Below are 7,763 nucleotides of genomic sequence, written 5' to 3'. Positions count from 1 at the left end.
ATTCTTGTTCCACTGGTTTCTTTTTCTTTCATTATGAAATGACCGTGATCCACAAAAGCTGTAGCCATGGACCCACCCCCCGTGGGGCAGACATGAGGAGCCAGCGCGCATGGCAGTGGAAAATCCCCACTTCCTGGCTGATTATGTAACTGAGGAAAGGGTGAGCGGTGGCCCCCCAGCCGCTTGCTGAGCTTCCTTTGTTCTCTGGCCAGTGGGGACCTCAGCGCCAGGGTGTCTTGCAGACAAAGCTGCTGTTGTAACACCCACTTCTCAGACTCTGCTCACCCTCCCCTCCCAGAGGGGCGGCAGGGCCCTCCCCCAGCGGAGGCCCTCCTGAGGCAGAGGAATGGGCCGCAGGCACTGGGGTCATTGCACCCTGCGGCTCTGGGCACACCCTGTGCTTCGAGGAGGAGCCGGAGTGAGGATCTGCGAGGATGTGGCCAGGTCCACCTTGGCACCACTTTGTCCTCTGTGCTGGCACAGAGCCTGGCACATAGCTGGTGCCTAATAAATGCGGCCCCAGTACAGAGCCTGGTGCACAGCTGGTGCTTAAGGACTGTGTGGAAATGAATGGAAAAGAGGGAGGGAGAGAGAAAAGAGTTGCAGAGGGCAGGAGGAAGGCAGGAAAGGAAGGCAGCTGAGCCGGGACTGGCTGACACAGGAGCTTTGACTCAGGCCCCAGGTTTGAATCCCAGCCCTGGCACTTTCTGTGACCTAGAAGCAGGCCCTGGGCCCAGCTCCCTTTCACTCGCGTGCCTCTGTTTCCCACCTGTGAAATGAAGCTGTGATGGAGTAGTCTCACCCGTTGGCCAGAATGAGACAGGAGGGCAAATACAAGGTGAGCTGCAGACCTGGCACTTCAGTAAAGCACTCCCAGACTTGCTGAGGAAGAGCTTGGGGGAGGCTCTGCATGAGCCTGGGGCGGCAGCTCCTGTTCCCACGGAGAACACCAGCCAGTCCCTCTGGACCCAGGCAGGGGCCCACCTCCTTGCGACTTGGGAAGAGCTTGGCGTCGGTGCCAGCCTGCTCGGACTGGTGATGAATGACTTGTTTATCGCTCCCCTCCCTCCTGGTGCCTGGCAGGCAGAGGCCTGGGGTGGGGCAGAGGATGGGGGTGGGTGGGTTCAGCCTGTGGCATTTCCTCCCTCCTGCCCTCCCTCCCAGCACTTCTTCCCTTTCACACCTGCTGCGTTCTAGAACAATCTGTTCCACCCCCCAATTTAGCATCAATCTTCCCCTTAGCTGCATCACGGGTGCCCAGTCCTCATCTTCCCAGAGCTGCCCATTAGGAAGCAGCAGGTGTGAAAACACAGACATCAGACAGGTCTCGATCTCATCAGTCCCGACTCTGGGGCTCACCTGCTGCCCGCACGCCGCTCCCTTGCCATGAAGAGTTCTGAGAACTGCCTACGAGGGGCTCCACCTTCCTCCCCAAGGCTTCAATATCTCCTTTCATCTTTCCAGGCTCAACCCTCCTGCAGAGCCCCGCAGAGGCTCCAGCCCCAGCCCTCCGCCTCTGCTTCCTCCCTGCTCCGTCTGGTTCCGTTAGTGTCCAGCAAGCTGTCAACATGCTATTTGACAGGTGACAGCCATCATAAAATCTAGACCCGCCGAGGCTCAGAGGGCCGAGGGGTGGCCTGGCTTCTGCTCCGTGCTGCCCTAGAGCAGGAGGGCTGGGATCACCCCACACCAGAAAGTCTGTCTTCCCTCCTGCCTCCCTCCCTCCCTCCCTGCCATCTTCTCTCTCCATAAATGCTACAGGTCATCGGTTGCTTGGGTCTTCTCTCCTGCAGACAGGGCCACCTCTCCCCAGCGTGGAGATGTGTGCATCTTCTCAACCGAAGAGTAGGACCCGGCCCCGGGGAGAGAGAAGTTCAAAGCTATATTTGGCATGGGGTGGAAGCTTAAAGATCATTGTGTGCCCCCTAGAGTCATGTCTTCCAAGTGGATTTTGAGCTGCTTTTGGGCTACTAAGGCAGGGGTGGGCCTCAATCCAGGGGATCTCTGTGGGTGTCACGACAAGGGGGACAGTACTACTGGTATCGATTGGGTGCTACCATGGGTGCAATGCACAAGGCGGCCCCCACAGCAAAGAATTGCCTGGCCCCCCAGGTCAATAGTGAAGAAGATAAGAAACCGTCTCCAAGAACAAAGGACACGACCAGGCCATCCCCATCTTCGGGCAACTCTGATCAGCAGCAGAAAACTGTTCCCCAATTCTCCCTCTTCCTCACTTGCCCCAACCATTAATCACCAAGTCCTCTTGAGTCTAACCCCAATTATTTCTCCAATCTACTCTCTTGAGACTTCATCTCATGTCTGTGTTGTAAAATAATCTTCCTGCCCCAGTGATATTGGGGGTATGACTGGCATTCAGTGTGTGGAGGCCAGAAATGCTAGGCACCCTGAAATGTACAGAACTGTCCCAAGCAAGACTTTCAGATGTCCCACCAGACACTCCCCCAAAAAACCACGCTGAGGGCCTCCCTGGTAGCGCAGCGGTTGAGCGCTGGGTTGCGAAGCTGCCCGCAGCCTCTGCAGCTCTGGTTCGATCCCCGGGTCTCCCCAGCCACCGGAGGAGGGTCCCTCATGGCGCGCAGACCTCTCCTGCCGCCCGCTGCTCCCCTCAGCAGTGTACCTCGGTCCTTCTGCCTGCTCTGCTCCCCGCTCTGGCTCTGGTGAATTCTCTCACCCTCCTGCGCTTCTGACTGTATCCAGTGCTTGTATGTATCAATCAATCAATCAATCAATCAATAAGTAAATCTTTAAAAAAAAAAGTTTCTCAAAACCTTCATCTTTAAAAAAAAAAAAAACTATGCTGACACAAGACCCTACTTCCAATCCATATAAAATAGAATGTTGAAGTTTTTTAAAATATATTTTGAAATGTACCTCTTTTTATTTTTATAACATTGTCTCATGTTTTTCAGAAGTCTTTGTGTTAAGTGAAAGCATGGTGTATGACAGTACTGACTCGAATTTCTTCATAATATTTAGAATCAAAAAGTATTTTTGCAAATGTAAGCACTTGGTATAGAGACGAATTCTTATTCTGTTGTTCCTGTAGAGTCTCTCTTTTTCTGTGCTTCTGGAATAGAATGGATTTTGACTTTCTTATTTTTCTGAAATAAAATTAAGTCCTTCCAATGGCATCAAAGGGCTGGTCTAGTTCAATAGGTGAAAGTATCTGAATCTTTTTTGGCTGTCCCCGGGGAGTTGGATGAAGCAGTGACATGTTGAAACAGCCATCACATTATCATAAATTACTTTCCTTTAATTTTTCATTTAGAGTTAAAGTGTTGTATTGATTTTTTAAAATGTTGTGTGGCGATATGTAACATTAACTGTGAATTTCATTTCAGTGTTCAGTAAAAGGTGGTACAAAATAGTCATAAAAGCAGGGGTGGTATCTGATAGGTTGAAACTCCATAAAGTCCTTCAAATGGCATCAGAGGGCTGGTGCAATCTCCTCATGTTTGATTAGCTTCACTGTCCAGCTCCCTCCTATTTTTTTTTTAAGATTTATATTTATTTGTTAATGCATACAAGAACTGGAGTACAGGCCAGAGGTGTGGGTTGCGGGTAGTGAATTTACCAAAGAAAGAGCAGGGAACAGAACAGGCAGAATGACTGAAATACACTGCTGAGGGGAGCAGTGGGGAGACAGGAGAGGTCTGCTGCGCCCTGTGGGTCAGCTCCCTGGGTGGGGATCGAACTCAGGCCATGGTGGTTGGCGATAGCTTCATAATGCTGAGAATTTAACCCCTGGGCCACCAGGGAGGCCCCTCCATCTTATTCTTACTTAATATTCAGGAAAGTGTCTAGTGGCTCCTCAAACATGACATGCTTTTCACATCTCAGATCTGTAGATATTGTTGTCTTCATGGAAGATTCCTCCATCCTTGCCCATCCACATAGGACCATCTTCTCATTCTTCAAAAATTCCTCCAGGTCATATTAGGTGGCCCTAAATCGGTAGAAAATAATAGTAATACTCGTGGCAGTAATTTATCGAGCACAATCATGTGAGGCACTGTTTCTAACTCATCAGAGGTACCAGCTCGCAGCAATCTGTGAAATAGAAACCGTCATTGCCCCATTTTGCTGATGGAAAAGTGAAGGGTTAGAGAAGTTAGGGAGCTTGTCCATGTTTTCAGAGTTTGTAAGTGGTAAGGCCGGCTGTGCAGTCTCCAAGTTTGATCCTTAATGCACCAGTCTTTCTGCATTATATGAAACATCACATTGTTGCCAAAATGTACAAGTGTATTTCCATTATTGGACAGTGTACCAGGAGGGCAGAAACTGAGTTTTTTCTTTCTGGAGCCTCCAGAGGCTGATACCAGGAATAAGTCAGTCCCCCAAATCACATAATCCAAAATCACCCTCGTGTGTTTTACCAGTTTCTGATTGCTGCTAGAACCAAATACCACATTCTTGGTGGCTTTACACAACACATGTTTATTATCTCAGCATTCTGGACATGAGCAGTGGGGAGACAGGAGAGGTCTGCTGCGCCATGTGGATCACCTCCCTGGCCAAGGATCGAACTCGTGCTGCAGTAGCTGTGGATAGCTTCATAGTGCTAATGCTCAACCCCTTGTGCCACCAGGGAGGCCCTTCCCTCCCACTTTTAAGGATCCTAGTGTTTGCATTAAGTCCACTCAGATAATCCAGGATAATCTCTCTATTTTAAGGCGTGATGACTAGCGACCTTACTTCCATCTACAAAGTGAATTATTCCTTCCCCAGAAACTTAATATATTCACAGGTTCTGGGAATTAAGATGTAAACATCTTTAAGGGGGACATTATTCTGCTTATACAGGAACACCTTAATTTACCCACAGAAGTGGAGTATAATGAGAAACAATTTTAGGGAGTATTTCAAAGCGTGGATTCTGGAGCAAGATTAATTGCCTCCAAATCCCAGCTTCACCACAGAGATTCTTTGTAAAATGGGAGTTATAATAATAGTGTCTACTTTGCAGGTTTGTGAATACCTAGAAGGATGCCTGGCATGGGCTAGGTGTTCATTAAATAGGTGCAATTTTATGGGCATATCCAGCACTGAAACAAGATTCTTATGTCTGACTGAACCTCAGCAAAATCACTAGCTTTACACTCACCCAGCTGTCAGGTCCCTGGGGAACAAAGATTGACTGGGGTGTCCATTTTTCTCTTATTCCTGGACATGAACTTATTAAGTGAAAGAGGATGATAAAATCATCTGTACTATCCAATTTTTTTAAATATTGTGCTATGTGGGCAGTTGAATTGGTAAAACATATTGTAGATTTGAGGTGACCTTATTGTAAATATTTACTGAATTGATGAGTGAACAGATGGATGGACAGAAGGATGGATGGAGTTGCCTTCCTGAAGATGTGTCTCCACCACACATCCCTCCAAGTGTGTGCTCTTCCATGGATGCTCCAAGGAGGCAGCCATGGAGACGTGAGAAGAGTGGCTCCAGGTTCTGGCATCTGACGCACTTTTGCACTTCTTCAGGACGGACAGAGGTCATTCAGCACCATGGAGAACAGCCCCTCCAGCCCCACCAGCCCTCAGCCCACACAGTCAGATCCCCTGGAGGCCTTTCCCCAAAGGAGCCTGGAGTCAGGTGACATAGCAGTGCTGGTTCTGTACTTCCTCTTTGTCCTGGCTGTTGGACTGTGGGTAAGCCAGTGGGGGCGGGGTGTGGGGAGGAGGAACTGTCTGGTCTGAGGCCCTGAGCCAACCCCAACACTCTGAAAATAAGAGAGTGCTCTAGAGAGGGAAAGTGGGAGAAAGGAATAGAGGAAAGCAGGGATGAACAGGGAGCGATGCATACGCTGTTATTATATGTGTTACCTATTTTATAGATAAGGAAACTGAGACTCAAAGAATTAAAGTTAGAAAGCTCATGCTTTTTTTTGTAAGGTTGTATTTTAAAATCAGTACAGTCACGTGGTTCAAAAATAAAAACAACTTAAAATGATACACACAAAAAAGTCTCACTACTATCCTTTCCTCTATGGTAACTCTGCTATTAACTTTTCGGTGCATCAGTATTTATTCTTCCAAGGTTTCGTATGCAAATACAAGCAAATATTAATGTGCATTTCTCTCTTAAATAGAAGGCAGCAGCTTATAATACATACCTTTTTTACCTGCTATTTTTTACTCACCTTAGATGTCTTTTCACATCAGCACATAAGATCTTCCTCAACTGCTTAAAAACTGCAGAGTATTCATTAGATGATTGTGCTGCAATTTTTCTTAGCCTGTATCCTGCTGAAGGTCATTTGGATTGTTTCCCATCTCTTATTATTACAAATTATGCTGCAATAAGTAAACTTTGTACACTCTTTATCTTGAATGTGTACAACAGGATAAATTCCCTGTAGTGGAATTGTCAGGTTAAAGAACATTTACAATTGTAGTAATGATAATTTGAGTCAAATCGTCTTCTTCAGATGTAGTATCAGTCTGCACTCATATATTAATACATAAAAGGAAGTCCATTTTATCATCTTCACCCACACAGTATTATCAAATGTTTTCATTTTCATTGAACAGAGGAAACATAATCTCTTGGTGTATTGTCAATATGCATTTATCTTCTAAGAAGTGAGGCCAGATACCCTCAAATAACTTTAAGTACCACGATTTCCTTTCTTGAAGTATGGTTTCATGTCTTTCTCCCATTATTATTAGGTTTTTACTTTTTAATTTCTAGGACCACTACATACTAAAGAGAATAGTAACTCTGGGATAAGGATGATAAAGAGGAGTTCTATCAGCTTATCAGACCATCTGGTACAAAGGCCACTGGGTTGGCCCAGCTTCAATCTGATTATTTGTACTTCATTTCTCTCCAAGCCCTTAGCTTTCCTTCCTCCAAATCAAGAAGACCATGGACCTGCCCTTTCTCTGTTCCCCTCTACCTAGCAAGACTTAGTGAGATGGAGCAGATGGTGTTAAGATCAGGGCTTTGGAGTCAAATAGCCTTGGAATTAGGGTTAAGAGTCGGGTAGAGTTAGGCTGAGGGTTAGAGGTCTGGGGGATCTGGTTTTTCACAAGAGACTGAGGAGACAGTGATGTATTCCTGATTTGGAGACTCCTGATTTAGATGATCTTTTTTAGCATATCAAGTTTTTTACTCTTAGAAAAATTATCCTGTGTCAAAATTCAGCAGGAATGAACCACAGTGACTATCAACAGTAGCAACGTCATTTGCAGGAATAAAAAAGTTCTATTCCATGCTATCTCCCATATGATAATAATCCCTTTACCAACATCCATAGTCAGAAGCTCCTAGAAATTAGACAATGTATCCAAGATCAGACTAGTTGCTTAGTGGTCAAAATACCTCTATTAAAATACCTTCACTGCCAGGACACATACTCTTCCTATAGATGGTTTTGTAGATCAGCTAAGAACATGGGCTCCCAAATCAGGCTAGGCTAGGTTTGAATTTCTAACCCTCCTGTTATCTAAGAACATGGTATAGATGAGTGACTTAACTGCTGAGCCTCCATTTATCTACCTGTTACTTTGGCCAAATGACACCAACTTCATAGGATTGGGTAAGAACTGAAATGAGATAATGCTTTAGAATGCTTTGTGTAGTGTCTGGCACATAGCATTAACACACTCAAGAAATGGTATACATTATGAATTAGCAAAGACAAACTGGATCTATAACTCAAATGTGGAGGGGCTTAGGTAAATAGGTTTTCATAAATTTAATTAAGCAAGGGGGAGTAGGGGCTAATCAACTTA

This window comes from Talpa europaea (assembly GCF_964194135.1).
Source record: "Talpa europaea genome assembly, chromosome: 12".
In the NCBI taxonomy this organism is placed as follows: Eukaryota; Metazoa; Chordata; class Mammalia; order Eulipotyphla; family Talpidae; genus Talpa; species Talpa europaea.
This window is presented reverse-complemented; position numbering follows the sequence as displayed.